The sequence below is a fragment of the Cervus elaphus genome, chromosome 7 (genome assembly GCF_910594005.1).
Source record: "Cervus elaphus chromosome 7, mCerEla1.1, whole genome shotgun sequence".
Taxonomy (NCBI): domain Eukaryota; kingdom Metazoa; phylum Chordata; class Mammalia; order Artiodactyla; family Cervidae; genus Cervus; species Cervus elaphus.
The window spans coordinates 48,771,664-48,789,472 of record NC_057821.1 but is presented as its reverse complement, the minus strand read 5'-3'; positions in this window follow the sequence as shown (position 1 = coordinate 48,789,472).

The window sequence follows — 17,809 nt, the reverse complement described above, 5'->3', positions numbered from 1 at the left end:
TCATGAATATTTTAGCTTTTCCTAAAAATTGATGTCATCTCTACCTCCTCATTATCAGGGAAGTGAATATTTTAACTTGCCAATAATGAAGATATCAGTCCTGAATATTCACTGGAAGGACTGATGCTGAAGCTGAAACTCTAGTACTTTGGCCACCTGATGCGAAGAACTGACTCATTGGAAAAGACCCTGATGCTGGGAAAGATTGAAGGCAGGAGGAGAAGGGGACGACAGAGGATGAGATGGTTGGATGGCATCACTGACTTGACAGACATAAGTTTGAGTAAGCTCCGGGAGTTGGTGCTGGACAGAGAAGCCTGGCATGCTGCAGTCCATGGGGTCACAAAAAGTTGGACATGACTGAGCAACTGAACTGTACTGAAGATATTTTGGTGTGTGTGTGGGTGAGGAGGTCATCAGTTGCGCTTGTAGTTTTCAGTCCAATCTGTCTTTAGGAGTTACATTTGCAGTTCACTCTAGTCAATGGGAGATTCGATTTGTAATTGACTGGTTGCAAGACTCTTGAGAGTCCCTTGGACTGCAAGGAGATCCAACCAGTCCATCCTAAAGGAAATCAGTCCTGAATATTCATTGGAAGGACTGATGCTGAAGCTGAAACTCCAATACTTTGGCCATCTGATGCGAAGAACTGACTGGCCATCTGATGCGAAGAACTGACTCATTGGAAAAGACCCTGATGCTGGGAAAGATTAAAGGCGGGAGGAGAGTGGGACAACAGAGGATGAGATGGTTGGATGGCATTACTGACTCAGTGGACATGAGTTTGAGCAAACTCTGGGAGTTGGTGATGGACAGGGAGGCATAGCAGGCTGTAGTCCATGGGGTCGAAAAGAGTTGGACACGACTGAGCAACTGAACTGAATTGTGTATGTGAATATATATGTGTGTGTGTGTGTGTGTGTGTGTGTGTGTGTGTGTGTGTGTGTGTCTTTCTTTTTAAAAAAATTATTTTGTATTGGGGTATTTTATTGTTTTATTATTGGAACTATTGTTACATCTGATAAACAATGTTGGGATAGTTTCAGGTGAACAGCAAAGAGACTCAGCCATATATATATGTGTATTCTTTCTCCCCCCACCCCCAATCCAGGCTGCCACATGACACTGAACAGAGTTCCCTGTGCTACACAGAAGGTTGCTTATCCATTTTAAATATAGCAACATGTACCTGTCCATCCCGAACTCCCTAACTATCAAATGGGTGTCTTTCTAAATGAAGCAAATGAAAACCCTTCCAACACAAGGAAGCTGTCAGGGGAGTGGAACAGAGAAGGATTTTACATGAAGCATGACAGTGAAAAAGCTGGCTTAAAGCTCAACATTCAGAAAACAAAGACCATGATATCTGGTTCCATCACTTCATGGCAAATAGATGGAGAAACCGTGGAAACACTGGCAGACTTTATTTTTGCGGGCTCCAAAATCACTGCAGATGGTGACTGCAACCATGAAACAAAAAGATGCTTACTCCTTGGAAGAAAAGTTATAGCCAACCTAGACAGCATATTAAAAAGCAGAGACATTACTTTGCCAACAAAGGTCCGTCTAGTCAAAGCTATGTTTTTTCCAGTGGTCATGTATGGATGTGAGAATTAGACTATAAAGAAAGCTGAGCACCAAAGAATTGATGCTTTTGAACTGTGGTGTTGGAAAAGACTCTTGAGAGTCCCTTGGACTGCAAGGAGCTTCACCAGTCCATCCTAAAGGAGATCAGTCCTGAATGTTCACTGAAAGGACTGATGCTGAAGCTGAAACTCCAGTACTTTGGCGACCTGATGCAAAGAGCTGACTCATTGGAAAAGACCCTGATGCTGGGAAAGATTGAAGGTGGGAGGAGAAGGAGTCGACAGAGGATGAGATGGTTGGATGGCATCACCGACTCAGTGGACATGAGTCTGAGTAAACTCTGGGAGGTGGTGATGGACAGGGAGGCCTGGTATGCTGCAGTCGCAAAGAGTCGGACACGACTGAGCGACTGAACTGAACTGATGACAATGAAGGGACAGTGAACGCCCACACCCAGCAGGTAGGTCGAAGGTCACACTTGCCGGGGCACCTCACTGGACTCCTCTGGTGAGGCCCCAGGATGCCAGCCCGTGTGCCCCAGTTCATGGCAGTCACGTGGCCAAGGGCCCTGCCGCTTCCTTAGGTGGGTGTCGATGAGGGCACACGACATCTGCTTGGGGATTAAGCGAAGCCCCAGAAACCTACCCGGCAGGGCGATTCTAAACGGAGGAAAGTAGAGACAAACTAAACGTGGAGACTAGAAGAAGAGCTTCCGACGAGGTCGGGCCGGAAGTGGAGACAGACGTGACGTCCTGCAGGTCCGTCCTGCCGCAGAGTTTCCGGATCAGCTGGATGAATCTCTAAAGCGAGCCAGAGGCCGGTGCGTCAGCGCGCCTGTGGGCGCTAAGACCCAGCCCGGGAATGGAGCGCGCTCGCGTGTCTTCGATGCTCACTCGGCAATTTCTGCAGCGAGGCTTGCAGGTACCTGTGCCAGAGTCCTCCCTGTGAACGCGTGTCTTCTCGGTGCGGCTTTCCTATCACGATGGCAACTGGAAGTTGTGAAAGTGGCGTCTGAAACAGGAGTTGTACCATATGGACCCATATCATGATCCGCCAGAAATAGTTCCCAAAACTCAGTTTAATCTAAATAAAAACACTTTATATGTATGCATTTATGTATGTACGTGTTTATACACACATATGCGCGTGTGTGCACGCATATATGATTCACTTTCAATAAATTCAAATCCTGTGACTTACTTAGAACATTAGAGGTCTTGAGTGGCCCACCCTACCTCCTGTACTCTGTGTAGGATGTTAATAATAATCTAGCATCAGCTCTGAGAAGAAGGTCTCTGCTGTTAGAATCTAACAGCCGTGATGCATTATACCGTCCCAGAGTCGTGGCTCCCAGGCTTGAGAGCTCAGCCTCAGTAGTCGTGGGGCCCGGGCATAGTTGCTTGGCAGTTTGTGGGGTCTTCCTGGACCAGGGATCGAGCCTGCGTCTCCTGCATTGGCGAGTGGATTCTTTACCCCTGACCCAGCAGCGAAGCCCCAGCCACACCTGTTCTAAGGTCTCTTGAGCGTGGGTCCCGTCCCGCTCCCGGAAGACACGGCTGCCCGTGTCCACGTCCTCCGAGCGGTGACAGTCGCCTGTCCAGGCTTCAGGGGCAGCAAGTAAGGGACACCCGGTGAGCTGGCCAGCCTGCACCTGGGGGAGGCCGTCTCTAGGGTGCGGGCCTCAACCCACCCTTGTCAGTTGATGAACTAGTTTTTATTGGATGTCCGTATGGGCCAGGGGTTTGCTCAATGCCACAGGGGATTCTGAGGGGAGCAGAAGCGGGACTGCCATTTCCCTTGAGGGCTCCTGAAGTGAAGGTGAAGGTCACTCAGTTGTGTCTGACTCTTTGTGACCCCATGGACTGTGTAGCCCATGGAATTCTCCAGGCCAGAATACTGAAGTGGGTAGCCTTTCCCTTCTCAGCGGATCTTCCCAATCCAGGGATCAAACCCAGGTCTCCTGCATTGCTGGTGGATTCTTTACCAGCTGAACCACAAGGGAAGACCAAGAATACTGGAGTGGGTAGCCTATCCCTTCTCCAGCAGATCTTCCCCACCGAGGAATCTAACTGGGGTCTCCTGCATTGCAGGTGGATTCTTTACCAACTGAGCTATGAAAGAAGTCAAGGCTCATGCTCAGCCCCTAAACTCACCAGTGAGGGGAAAGGGCAGCATTTACCCCGAGTCCTGGACTCTTCAACCTGGATACTCCCTCCCCTGAGAGCTCTTTCCTGTGGCTCAGCCTCATGGAATCTGGCTCATTTCTGCTCATCTTCTGGACCCCTAGGCACCCAGAGTAGGTTAGAACAGCCTGTTATGCTGAGCACCCTGGGCCAGCTACCATCTTGCCTCCAACCTCTCTTCCCATCTCTTCTTCTCTAACTGAAAAATGCCTTTCAGCACAGGCAAGAAGCATGACAGAAGACTGTTCCAGCCTAACAAATGCTAACGGAAAATGTTCTTTGCTGCTGGGTCTTGGCGATCAAAGTGCACGGCACGTGTTGACCAGCTGCAGTTTAGATGCTCTCTATTTTACCCTGCATTAAATTTTTATGAACCCTCTCTGGGGCCCCGGGGACCCGTAATTGGCTCTTAGTTCTTTATTCTGCGCTGTCCTGGCTAATTGCTGAGACGGCTCCTTGATAAGGCTCACGTTTTAAGGCGGTTCTAATGTATTTACTAGCCTTCTCATCTGCAGGCTGCCTCACATCTGTGTGTGGAATTTTAATGCTTTCCCTTTGGAGGGGAGAAGAAGGAATTATTGGGTGATTAATAAATTTGCTTTTTTGAAAAAATCAGTTTTCCACACCAATATCATAACATAGAAAGTGCTGCCAATAACAGACCTCAGACTCTAGTCTCTGATTTCAGTGTGGTTCTTAAGATGAGCAGGAAATCTGTGCAGCAGAGGCCAGGCCTGTTTAAAATGCAGTCTGCTTGGGATTTCCCTGGTGGTCCCCCGGTTAAGACTCTGGGCTCCCAATGCTGAGGGCGCAGGTTTAATCCCTGGTCCAGGGAACTAAGGTCCCCGTACGCTGCATGGCATGTGGCCAGAAGCAAAGAAGCAAAATAAATAGTAAACAAAATGAGGCCTGAGAATGAAACGTGCTTCTGCGGGTGGGTGTGACCTGAAATCTGTTGACCCGATGGACGCCTTCGGCTCCCTCAGCGGCAGCTCTGATTGCCTCTGGATCCTTTCAAGCAACCAGCCAGCAGCTCTCACAGTCTGGCCCTGAATCCTGTTTGCTGTACCCACCCCCACTACCAAAGCTCCCCGTGGGCAATTGAGAACACACCATCATGAAAAAGGGGCTTCCTAGATGGCCCCGTGGTAAAGAATCCACCTGCCAATGCAGGAGACTCGTGTTCGATCTCTGGGCTGGGAAGATCCCCTGGAGGAGGAAATGGCAATCCACTCCAGTATTCCTGCCTGGAAAATCCCATGGACAGAGGAGCCTGGTGGGCTACAGTCCATGGGGTCGCAAAGAGCTGGACGCGACTGAGCGACTGATCACTCGCATGCACACACTTGACGCAAAAAGGGAAGGCTTTGAAGAGTCGCTGGTTGCCAAGGGTCTATACACTGGCTAGTGCTGCAGTCGCTTTCTCTAATTTCAGACATCCTTTTTCTTACCTGCCTCATCTGCTTTCTGAGCGGTAAGGGGGAAAAGCCCCGGCTGTCTGGCCTGCCTTCCTTGCGGTGCAGCTCCGAGGCACACGGGACCTGTCTCTGCAGCTGGTTCTCTCCTGATGGTGATTGTAGCTGCAGGCTCTGTGCAGCCCGCAGGCAAGGTCCTCCTGGAAGAGACCTTCACATCCTTGACGTCTCCAGTTGGTTTCAACTGTGTACAGAGTCCAGATTCGGCATCAGTGGGTATTCTGGGGAGAAAGACCTCATTGGGGCAGTTTGGCCTTGATGTCACTACTCGCCTGTTTCCTGACTGCTTCCTGGGGTGAGTGGACCTTGGATGTCTGGAGATGTCCCTTTCTCAGGCAGTGACAGCTCAAAGGCACCGACTCTTCATCCCCTTGAGTCTTTTGATCCAGCCTCTGGCGAGAACCGGTCCTCTCCACGGTCATTAGCCTGCTTTCTCTGCAAGCACCTCCCATCCAGTGGGCAGCCTCAGCACCACTAAGTCTGAATTTGCTGGTATTTAACTCGTTGATCACAGATCATAAAAGCCTCTGCTGCCTGAAGTCTCTCAAGTGTGTGAAGGTGGGATGCGTGCGGAGGGGCTGCCCTCGAAGGTGTTCTCAGGGCAAGGAGCTGTGGTTCAACTGCATTTGTTTCATCCTTGAAGACAAAAAACAGTGCTTCTATTTGAAGCTTTGGTTCATTTAGAAGGAAGTGGTCAATTGGGTTCTGCGAGTATTCACCGAACACTCCCTGTGACCCACGAGCAGCGCCTCCCAGACTGCCGTGTGCACGAGAGATGCCCGGAGGGACTCCGAACGGACAGGTGGGGGGCAGGTCTGATCAGTTTGCATTTGTCCAAGCTGCCGGTATGGCCTGCAGACCCTGTTAGAGAGGCGCTGCTGTAAGAGACCGTTCGATGAACCTGCAGGGTTCTGGGGGAAGACATTCAAACACGTTCAACTTAGAGAACAAGAACAACCAATAATGCGGAATCAAACAATCCAAGTCCCCAAAGGCACTCTAAAGACCGGATGCCGAGTGCCTCCCAGAGGTGAGAGAATTCCGTGGCCTAAAGGGGTCAGACAAGGGGCCTCTAGTCTGGGGTAGGGTCTTGGAGGTGGCAGAGTTTTGAGAAAGGGCATGATATGGATGGATGGAAAAGAGAGGAAAAGGCTTTCCAGGAGAGGAGGATAAAGGTGATAATTAATGGTAACAAAGGTGATGATTTAATGGGGAGTTTGCACAGAGAGCTGATGAGGTTAGTTTTGCAGGGTTCACAGTTTCTGCAGAAACAAGTGAAGACCAACCAAAGGGGAGCAGAAGCGGGTCATTTGTTCTGAGCTTGCTATGGCCACGGAGTCACCCCATCACTTGGGTTTTTCCAGAGCCTCGGAGGCAGGCGGAGGAGTGAGACAGCTGTGAAGTGGAGGCTTCAGGTGAGCCCTTGTGGGCCCGAGGGAGCTGCAGACGGTCAGTTAGAAGCGTGGCATCCTAGGTGACTTGCTAGGGATGCATATTTATTTTCCTCTGTTTATTCCTAAGCTGGTGAGTGTTAGAGGGTGCTCAGTCATGTTTGGCTCTTCGCAACCCCATGGACTGTAGCCCGTCAGTCTCCTGTCCATTGGATTTTTCAGGCAAGAATACTGGACTGGGTTGCCATTTCCTCCTCAAGAGGAGTCTTCCCAACCCAGGAATCAAACCCGCATCTCCTGCATTGGCAGGTGGATTCTTTACCACTGAGCCACCAGGGAAGCCCCCTAAGCTGGAAGTGGGGACAGAAATTAGTGACGCTAAGACTTCCCTGGTGGACCAGTGGTTAAGAATCTGCCTTCTAATACAGGGGACACAGGTTTGATTGCTGGTCAGGGGACTAAGATCCCACACGCTGCAGAGCGACTAAGCCCAAGTTCTAGACCTCACACACCACGATGAAAGAGTCCATGTGCCCAACTGCTGAGGCCACGCGCCTACATGCTGCAGCTAAGACCCGATGCAGTAGAATAAATAAAGTACTTGAGTATTTTTTACAAAGAAACATTATTAACAATTAGAGAAGCTGCTTCTAATTAAGGCCTGACCACTTGGGGCTGATAGTCACAGAAGCCCTTGTTTGGCTTCCTGGATTGTTCCTCAAGATGGCCATGGGACTTCCTGCAGGTCTGACTTCCAGCCGCTGCCTCTTGGGCAGGTCCCTGCAGATAAGGACTGGTTTCCTGGGCACTTTGCTGCTGGTCGTGGCTCAGAGGGCTATTTTTATGTGTGGTCTGGCCACTGCCTGTTCGCATGTTCACTCTCTCATTTCTGTTTTAGACTCTAGGGCTTTGTGGATGGTCCTGCTGTCATCCACCCCTTCATTTTTTCCCCCAGTTCCTATTTTATGAATATGGGCTTCTATCCTCAGTCCACTTGGGTGGTGACTTTTGGGAGCCCCTTTGCTTTTGTTCTGAGTACTCAGGAGCCTCTCTCTGCTCTGTTCACGCTATAATCCCCAAGGCTGATTGCCCCCAAGTAAAGCCCAATTCCTGGGTTGCATTGCTGCTCATAGAGTGAAAGCTATGCAGGAGCATAATAGATGCGGGTTTGATCCCTGGGTCAGGAAGATCCTCTGGAGAAGGAAATGGCAAACCATGCCACTATTCTTGCCTGGGAAATCCCAAGGACAAGGGAGCTGGTGGGCGACAGTCCATGGGGTTGCAAAGAGAGTCGGACACGACTGTAGCGACTTAGCGCATGCACACACGGCTTGTCTCTCCGCAGAGATGACTGGGCTGCTGGGGTGGCCTCAGGGACTGAAGGTCACGGTTCTCTTAAGTTCTCTCTGCAGAAGCTCCTGGGCCTCCAGACAGAGGGGAGTCCTGCAGATTCCTGTAGGGTGCTTGCGGCCACAGGCCCCATGCCTCTGCTGATGAGAGGAAATGGCAGTCCCACAGGTCGGGTCCTCTGTTGCCCAAGCCAACATCCTATAGTTCTGCAGGCCCCAGACAACAACAAGGTCACCTGCTTTCCTGGCAACCACGGCAGTGCTCGGCAGACCCCACACTGAGGCTTTTGGGGAGTTCCCTCTGCTCTCACTGTCTGTGGGCAGATGCTTTGGCCTCAGAGTTAGGCTGTTACTTTATACCTTGCAGCAGAGATGTCCTTCCTTCAGGTTTCTTGACTAGCTCTTTGATGATGGTACACAACATCCTAACTCTGGGAGACAATGGAGGACAGAGGAGCCTGGCAGGCTACAGTCGATGGGGTCTCAAAGATTCGGACACGACTTAGGAACTCAACAACAACAACAACAGCATAACAGGTTAGCCACCCACCTACTTCTGCAGGAGCTCCATCGTTTTTATTTACCCCTTTGCCTTTTGCTCTCCGAAACCCCTGCTGTGGCTCCAGGCTTTCCAGTGGACTGTAAGCTCCTAATTAAATTCTCTAAGTGAAAGTCATGTGTTGGTTCATCCTTTCTTTTTTCTCTCCGTTGCTTGTTTGCAGCACTTAGACTCAGTTTCATGGAAAAATTCAACAGGTAAATCCATCAGCTATTAGATTAATCCAGTAAAGAAAAATGGCCCCAGGCACTCACCATAAAGTACTTTAGCATTTAGAAAATCCATAGTGAAGATTTATTCTTTACTATAAACATAGATATTTTCAAAATAAATGATATATCTGGAAACTAGAGCTTTTCAACTTTTGACATCAGATGTGTTGAGTATGTTTGGACATAGGTGTTTTTTTTTTCAGGGAAAACTATTTTTGCATTTGTTCCATAAGAGATGAAAAGGTAAGCTATAGAAGTAATGATTCTGTGATATATATTGAAATAGAGATTCCTAGCTATTCCTCAATACCCATTTTCCCTTTCTTCTGCAGTAATTAAATCTCCAATTTTTATCTAAAGCATCTTATTTCCCAACTTTTCTTGCAGCTGGTTATGTCCAGGTGACTTAATCCTGGCCCATGAGAAATAAATGCAGATGTGTGTGAAGTATTTTTGTGTGAGTCCTTAGAGGCACAATGCACCCTTTCTTGCTCTAGCTTCCTTCTTGTTGGATGGAATGTGAACGTGATGGCTGGAGCCAAGGCAGCCTCGAGAATCACAAAGTGGAAGCCTCCAAGGTGGCGAATAAAGCTGCAAATTAGAACAAGCCTGAGCTCCCGCGGCCCCTGCTCCAGCCCTGGACCACCTCGTCAGACAAAGTGAGTAAACGGAACCAGTGTCCAGCTTAAAGAGCTGTTATTTTTGTTTTTTGTTTTTTTTAATCAAACCTAATTCAACCAAACCTAATCCTAGCTAATATATACACTGAAATAATCAAAGAACAAGAAACAAATCGGCATTTCTCTTCGAAGGATAGCAGGAGCATTTATGCCATCTATGTAGGACTGTTCTCGCCTTTGTCAGACTAAACCAACCCACTGGAGCTGCAGATAGTAAGTCCTCATGCTCCTGCTGCTGCTGCGTCCCGTCATGTCGGACTCTTTGGGACCCCATGGACTGTAACCCAACAGGCTTCTCTGTCCATGGGATTTCCCAGGCAAGAATACCAGAGTGATTTGCCATTTCCTTCTCCGGAGGAAGTCATCACACTCGTAGGCTTTAGTGGTAGACACCCACAGGACGATACAGGTATTTGCCAAGAATAAAGTCAAGTCATATTAAATATGTCAGCCGTGATGTGGTCACAGCAGCAAGAAAACCTCAGGTTAGAAATGATAGAAGGATGAGTTCTCTTTAAAATAAACAAACGACAGCAAAAGCAAAAAGGGTTAACATAAAATGCTTGGATGTAAATGCCAGGCTTCACAATCTTAATCTCAAATATCTTCAGGGACAAGCAGATAATATAAATGTGATGTGATTTAAGACTACTGGAGTGGAGGAATTCATACTCAAAGCGTGAGAATCCATGCTCTGCCTAAAGGCACTCACATTTCTCTAAAACATGTTGTTGCTCAGTTGTTAAGTTGAATCCGAGTCTTTTGCGACCCCATGGACTGTGGCCCACCAGGCTCCTCTGCTCATGACACTTATCAGGCAGAAATATTGGAGTGGGTTGCCATTTCCGCCTCCGTGGAATCTTCCCTGAGCCAGCAACAGACCTCTTGTCTCCTGCGTTGTAGGTGGATTCTTCACCACTGAGCCACCATGCAGGCCTTCTCTAGAACACGCTTCTGGTCAAATGAAACAGGTCTGTGGGTTGATCCTACAGCTGAGCCCGCTGCACGCTTGTGTGCAAGACACTTCAGTCGTGTCCGACTGTTCACGACCCTACGAGCCGTAGCCCGCCAGGTTCCTCTGCCTGTGACATTCTCCAGGCAAGAACACTGGAGTGGGCTGCCATGCCCTCCTCCAGGGATCTTCCTGACCCAGGGATTGAACCCGTGTCTCTTGTGTCTCCTGCATTGACAGGTGAGCCCTTCACCACTAGTGCCCCCTGGGAAGCCCCAGGTGTGCGCTGGTGAACTGAGACCATTGTTTGCATCTGGCTATGGTAGATTCCGGGCTTCCCTCATGGCTCGGGTGGTACAGAATCTGCCTGCCATGCAGGAAACCCACGTTCGATCCCTGAGTCGGGAAGATCCCTTGGAGAAGGGAATGGCAACCCCCTCCAGCATTCTTGCCTGGAGAATTCCATGGACAGAGAGTCCATGGGGTTGCAAAGACTCAGAAACGACTGAGCAGCTAACACGTTACTCTTATGGTAGATTTCATTTTTAGGGCAAGACATGATCTCAGACTTCAAGGAGTTTGTAATTGAGGGGAAGAAAGCAAGATTTCCATCTGTATGATGACTTTGAAAACCTGAAATGTCTCCCTAGAATGAGGAGCTATCATTTGGGAAGGTTATCTTTGAGATTAACCCGGGACATGCAGGCTGAAGGAGTGACCACACCAGAGCCCAAACCCCGAGTTCCAGACGAACAAAAGACAGGCACAGTCAGGGCCGGAGTCAAGAGACACCTGAGTTCAAGAACTGAAGTTTCAAATCCAAACAGCAAGCCATCAGGTTGTTTCGTCCCTTCCCAGCTTTACTGAAATATAATTGACGTTCAATATTATGTAAGCTTAAGGTATACAAAAGGATAAGTCATCAGTCCTTGAAGCATAGGACAAGGAGTCACCTGAATAAGAAACAGAATTAACTTTTTTAAGTAAGGCGAAGTGAAATTAACATCTGGTGTGTAATACACCAAAATCCAGAAGGAGGACAGCTAGAAATGATATACTGATTGTCATTCCTCCTATCCATCTACTCAAAAATAAAAGGCTCAGAATAATGACATAAAATCAGGATTCGTAACAGAGCCTCATGCCGATGATCTTCTTGGTTCAAGTCCCCTTTAATTTAAATCAGTGATGTGTGTGGGTTTGATCCCTTCGTCAGGGAGTTAAGATCCCACATGTCTCAAAGCCAAGAAACCAAAACTTAAAACAGAAGCAATATTGTAACAAGTTCAATAAAGACTTTAAATATTATCTGCATCAAAAGAATCTTTAAAAAAGTAAAAATAAATCAGTGATGTGATCTTGGAAATTATTAGCAATGCATCCGGTCCCTTCAGTCTCTAACTATTGGCCAGTATGCAGCATTATTGCATACACGGTGGTTAAGACAGTCTAGATCCAACTCCTCACGTGACAAAACTGACAACAGTTTAGAAAATTAAAACACCTTTTCCTTTAACATGATTCTTTTTTCCAGGCATAGTATGCAAATTAACATTACCTAGCTAGAAAAAAAATTAGTTTAATTTAGGATAGTTAAGAGCTAGAGTATAGGAAGATACTGTAAGAGAGGCCATATACTGAAAAAGAGGGATGGGTCACACAGCTTAGGCTCCATCGTTATGGGCCCTCTTCACTTGTGGTCCATCTTTACTCAGGTGAAGGGAGAGAGCATGCATGAAAAATTGCCCAAGAAGCTCAACACATAGGAGTCAGCATATTGACACCTAAAAGGGGGAAGCACGGCTCCATGGCATCAGTCTGATTTCTCACATCTCCATCGTGAGCCAGATGGAGAAACAAACTGACTTCTGAAAGGTCACTGATTTTGAAATTCCTAGGACAGAAATGCTTCCAACTGGGAGTAAATCCACCAGTCACTGATGTGTGGCAGGCTAATCCACTTTATGGCCTTCATCAAATATTTAGAGAGGGTACGATACTCAATGGAAAAACATAGAGGATAAGAAAGGAATATTTAGTGCCTACGGTTTAAATATGCACAAGCTAGACACTTTATTAAAACATCAGAGCTATTTTTCTTTGAAAACAAGAACCTCTTGGTGGGATGTGAGAATTGATGAGACTATATATCCAGTCCATCCTAAAGGAAATCAGTCCTGAATGTTCACTGGAAGGACTGACGCTGAAGCTGGAACTCCAATACTTTGGCCACCTGATGCAAAGAACTGACTCAGAAAAGACCCTGATGCTGGGAAAGATTGAAGGCGGGAGGATAAGGGGACGACAGAGGATGAGATGGTTGGATGGCATCACCAACTCGATGGACATGAGTTTGAGCAAGCTCCGGGAGTTGATGGTGGACAGGGAGGCCTGGCGTGCTGCAGTCCATGGGGTCACAAAGAGTCAGACAGGACTGAGTGACTGAACAATGACAACTTTTTGAGATTCTTTTCCAATAAAGGTCATTACAGTGTATTGAGTAGAGTTCCTTGTTATCTATTTTACATATAGCAGTGTGGGGGATAAACTGGGAGACTGACATACACACATCTTCTTGATTCTTACTCTGAGGTCACCTGCTATCTGGTGGATTCATAAATGGAATAAAGCTGTTAAATATTTGTACAATTTTCTGGAGAGAGAATCTGACTCTAAAGGGGCTGCTGACATACCTCTGACCTGCTTGCCCATGCAGAGAGAGCAATCCACTATGCGGTTTGCCTATTGAACCTCTTCCACTCATGGGTTTATGAAGGCATGTATATTTAATGACACTTTTATGAAAATAAGACAAATGAATCAATGGGGGTAGCATAACCACAAAATTCTATGCCATGGCTTCAGAGTGGGCCCATGCCTTTTCCATTCAGCTTGCAAATACAGAGGGTCCTGGGCACAAGATTTAGGAACTTTATAGCAAACCTTTCACCTTTATGGGAGAAAAAAGTGAACGCGTGTCTTAATTTACCCGGGTCAGTCAAGGAAGACAGCAGATTTGAACTTCACGTGGAGACAGCTAAGTGAAGAGGGTGCACGACTTAAAGCTTGGAAGATACAAAATGTCAGCTGGTAATTTAGCTCCTTCTGTCATGAAACACTTCGGGGTTCCACACAAGATACGTTTTTTTTAACAAGCTGAAAGAAAGCTCTTTTAATTTTTCAGTGATGATGGACATAATGTCGTCTCTGTTCCTCCTTCAACCTTTCTTTGCTTTTTCTTTGGAAACTAGGTCACTCATAAAGATATAGTAGGGACTAGTCGTGACAAAAAAAACAAACAAAAAAAAAAACAAAAACAAAACAAAACAAAAAAGATATAGTAGGATAGACCCGCATCTGTACTTTGTGAGCAAATAAGGAAATTAGCTTGCTTTATAGCAACTGTGCTTTTCAAGGGAGAAGGTGTACATTAAATAACAAATCTTAACTGAATTTTAAAAAATGTAATTTTTGTAGAGGTAAGTTTAGATAATTATGAATTAAGGAATTTAAAATTCATTTGGAAAGTCTTATATCTTGATAGAGACGTTTGCAAATAAGCACAGTGGGTGAGCATCAATTGACATAAATTAAGCACTAAACAGTTAAGACCATCTTCCTTCTTCACTGCAGTCATTAGCTACCAAGAGCTTTATCAGGTCACTCTGAGTGCCTCTCCATGGTTACCCCTGACGTTTTCTGACTTGCTTCCCAGAACTCAGGACCAAGGAACATCTGGTGCCACGTTTATGATTTATCATCACATAAACCGAAGACGCTGAGAGTGCCCGCATGAAAGAAGTACATTGCAAACACATTTAGTTTCAGTGATGATCACTGTTTGATCTCTGCTGTTAACCTTTCAAAGAATTTCCACCAGTGAATTATATGAAATCACATTTAAGTAGCACTTTTTCATCTACAGAACCCCTTTTCTTTTTAACTCTTTATTGCATATTGGAAAACAGCCGATTAACAATGATGTGATAGTTTCAGGTGGACGGCAAAGGGACTCAGCCCTACATGTACATGTGTCCATTATCCCCGAAACTCCCCTCCCATCCAGGCTGCCCCATCACATTGATCAGAGTCCCCTGTGCTATAGAGTGGGTCCTTGTTGGTTCTACCCATTTAAATACAGCAGTGTGTACATGTCCATCCCTTACTCCCTACTATCCCTTCCCCATATCCTTCCTCCTGGCAGCTATAAGTTTGTTCTCCAAGTCTGTGAGTACGGAACACCCTTTCCTATGCAATATTTGTCTTTGTAAAGAATTCTGTAAGACAGAAAGGACAAAGACTCACATCCACACTTTTTCAGATGAGAAAAGCTAAGCTCACAAAGTTAAAGGCATCTGACTAGGTAACATAGCTAATAAGGGGTAACACTAGAAGTTTTTCAGTTCTCTTTCCACCCTGTCTCAATGTAACTTCTATTTAATGCCTGCTATTGATCTTACAACCATCTTTTCAAGTAATTAGGTAAGCTATTATGATTAATTTCATAATTAGACCAATTCTGTAATTAGAATATAGCCTCTGGTTAGGTAGTAATTTCTTCAAGAAGCACTTCTGGATTCTAAAAATAACATAAATGGTGCCTGATTTGAGTTCTCTATAGAGAGTATGATTCCAGACTGCAAGGTCAAAGAAATAAAGAAAGCCAATACTGTAGGAGAGTATCCAGATTATCCTTAGGCTGCATTTGGTGCTCAGTAACTGTAAGAATTTAAAATAAAAATTTAAATGGTCCTAATGTTGACAAGACTCTAAAGAAATGACGTATACACTGCTCCTTAGCATATATTTTCTTTTTTTTTCTTAGCATATATTTTCAAAGATTTTGATCAGGAGTCTATATTGATTTTGTCAGATTATTTCAGGGAAATACATTTTGGATGGTAGTAGGTAAATACGTTCTCGAAATGGTTCAAAACTTACCTCTTTGGTGGCTCAGAGGTAAAGAATCCACCTGCCACGCAGGAGACGCGAGTTTGATCCCTGGGTCGGGATGATTCCCTGGAGAAGGAAATAACAATTCACTCCAGTATTCTCCCCTGGGAAATCCCATGGGCAGAGGAGCCTCACGGGCTACGGTCTAGGGAGTCGTGAAAGACTGGACGCAACTTAGCAAATAAACAGCACAACCGACCACGCCAAGTGTACTTAAACAATCACCCCTCCAGTCTGGTTGTTGCAGTGCCTGGAGCACAGAGGTCCGTTTAGGACCATGTGTTCTTCGCATCCATTAAGTTTACAAAATTTGCGAATTTCATATTTACTGAACTTCTAGCTTCTCGTCTTCAAACCACTGGCTTTTGGCTAAAAATTGCCCCAGACAACGCAGTGTCCCGTGCAGGGCAGTGCTGGAGGAGGTCTGCTAAACACACTTGCCAGACGCATTTCGCCATTTCACCTCCTGCCCTACCACGGTGTTATAAATGGACAAATAATACTTCTCACTTGCTTCTGTCTCTACTCTGACTTAGATGAAGACTGGGAAAACAAAAACGCCTTCAGGGCACTGCTTTCTGCGTGGGCTCTGCCAATCCTAATCACAATTTTTAGCAGTCTTTTAGGAACTGAGAGCTGTATTGCTACGGGTTCTCTTGCCCTCACAAGGTTTGTGTCTTAAAAGAATCAGAGGTGACAGGGGCAGAATTTATGAAGCAATAGTTTGTTACAGATTGTTGCTGTTTATTTGCTAAGTGGGGTTCAGTTCTTTGCAACCCCATGGACTGTAGCCCACCAGGCTCCTCTGTCCATGGTATTCTCCAGGAAAGAATACTGGAGTGGACTGCCATTCCCTTTTCCAGAGGATCTTCCTGACCCAAGGATCGAACCCACATCTCCTTCTTGGCAGCTGGATTCTTTACCACTGAGCCCAAATAGTAAAGAATCTGCCTGCAATGCAGGAGACCCAGGTTCAATCCCTGGTCCAGGAAGATCCTCTGCAGAAGGTAATGCCAGTCCATTCCAATATTCCTGCCTGGAGAATACCACGGACAGAGGAGCCTGGTGGGCTACAGTCTGGGGGGTCACAAAGAGTCAGACAAGACTGAGTGACTAGCACTACTCTCTGCAAGGGAAGCCCTTTATTACTGAACATCGTGATAATCTTTAAGTGTCTCTACATCCACTTGTGGTCCAGACAAACTTCCAGCTAGTACCTCGTTGATGGTTAAAGGGCCCTGGAAGCTAAGCGCAGTCCTCATCAGCATTTCTGAGCCTTTGAGTTATTGGAGAGTCCTCTCCTAGTTGTTTCTCTTCTATTTCTGCATGTGTATGTGATAACGAGCAGGACCCTGTGGGGTGTCCTGGGAACAAAAGCCTTTGTGTGTGCCTCATTTCTTGATTATAGGAAACGGGATTCACTCAGACCCCACTGACCTTCCCTGAGTTCAAGGAGCAAGTTCAAATGGATAGTAATTAGGGAAGGGAGAGGATATGGAGACTAGGGGGGAGCAGTCTAAAGATTAGTAGTGCAGCTTTGGGAAGGGTCTGGTTCCCCTTCAAGGGATACACATAACATTATCTTTGAGCTGTTTTCAGACACTGACCCCCCATCAGGTGGGAGAAGTTAGCTGTATGCTGCCCACAAGCCTGTAGATCCCAGACCAGTGGAACCAGAAGGTTGGTGATGCTGACTCCCACTTACCTTATCATCAACCAATCAGAAGAATGTCCAAGAGTGGATCATGCCCTCTTTGGACCATTACTGTAGAACACCTCACTGCCTCCTCCAGGCTGGGACACAGTTCTGATGGCATTACCTGTTGTAGCCCCCTTGGCCTTGCAGAGCAACAAAGCTATTCTTTTCTACTTCACCCCCAGACTCTGTTTCTGAGAATTCAGTGTTGGGGTACTAAGGCTGGATTCGGCTGCAAATGCTGCATTCATCAAGTGTACAGTTGGCCCAGAGCAGTTTTTGTAAAAATAAAGAGTTGTTTAGTGAGGGTCTCTTGGCCTCTTGCTTATTTCATTGCTGCCAGCATAGCACTAAAACAAACTGTTTAACAAAGCAGTCACGGACTTTAAGTGATTTAAGGATTTAAATGATTGCTCAACCAGCTCATCGAAATGATCTAACAGAGCCTCACAGAGCAAACTATGCTTGCACAATCCTTTCTTTATTACTAGCTGGTCATTAAAAAAGGAACAGCTGCACAGACAAGCCCCCAATAGCAGTAGCTCTCGAAGGATAAAAGTGGAAAATCAGTAATTTTACAGTGGAGAAATCTGGTGGACACCCCCTTCATCAAGGGATCAAAGTAAAGTCCAGAAATAGAACAAATCAACACCATACACTTCCTAATGTGATATTCTGAGAACACGTCAGCTTTGGGGTATTGCTGCCGAAATACATCTCATTGTGAGGCAACTTTAAACAAGCTCAAACTGAAGGACACGGCCTGTCTTTC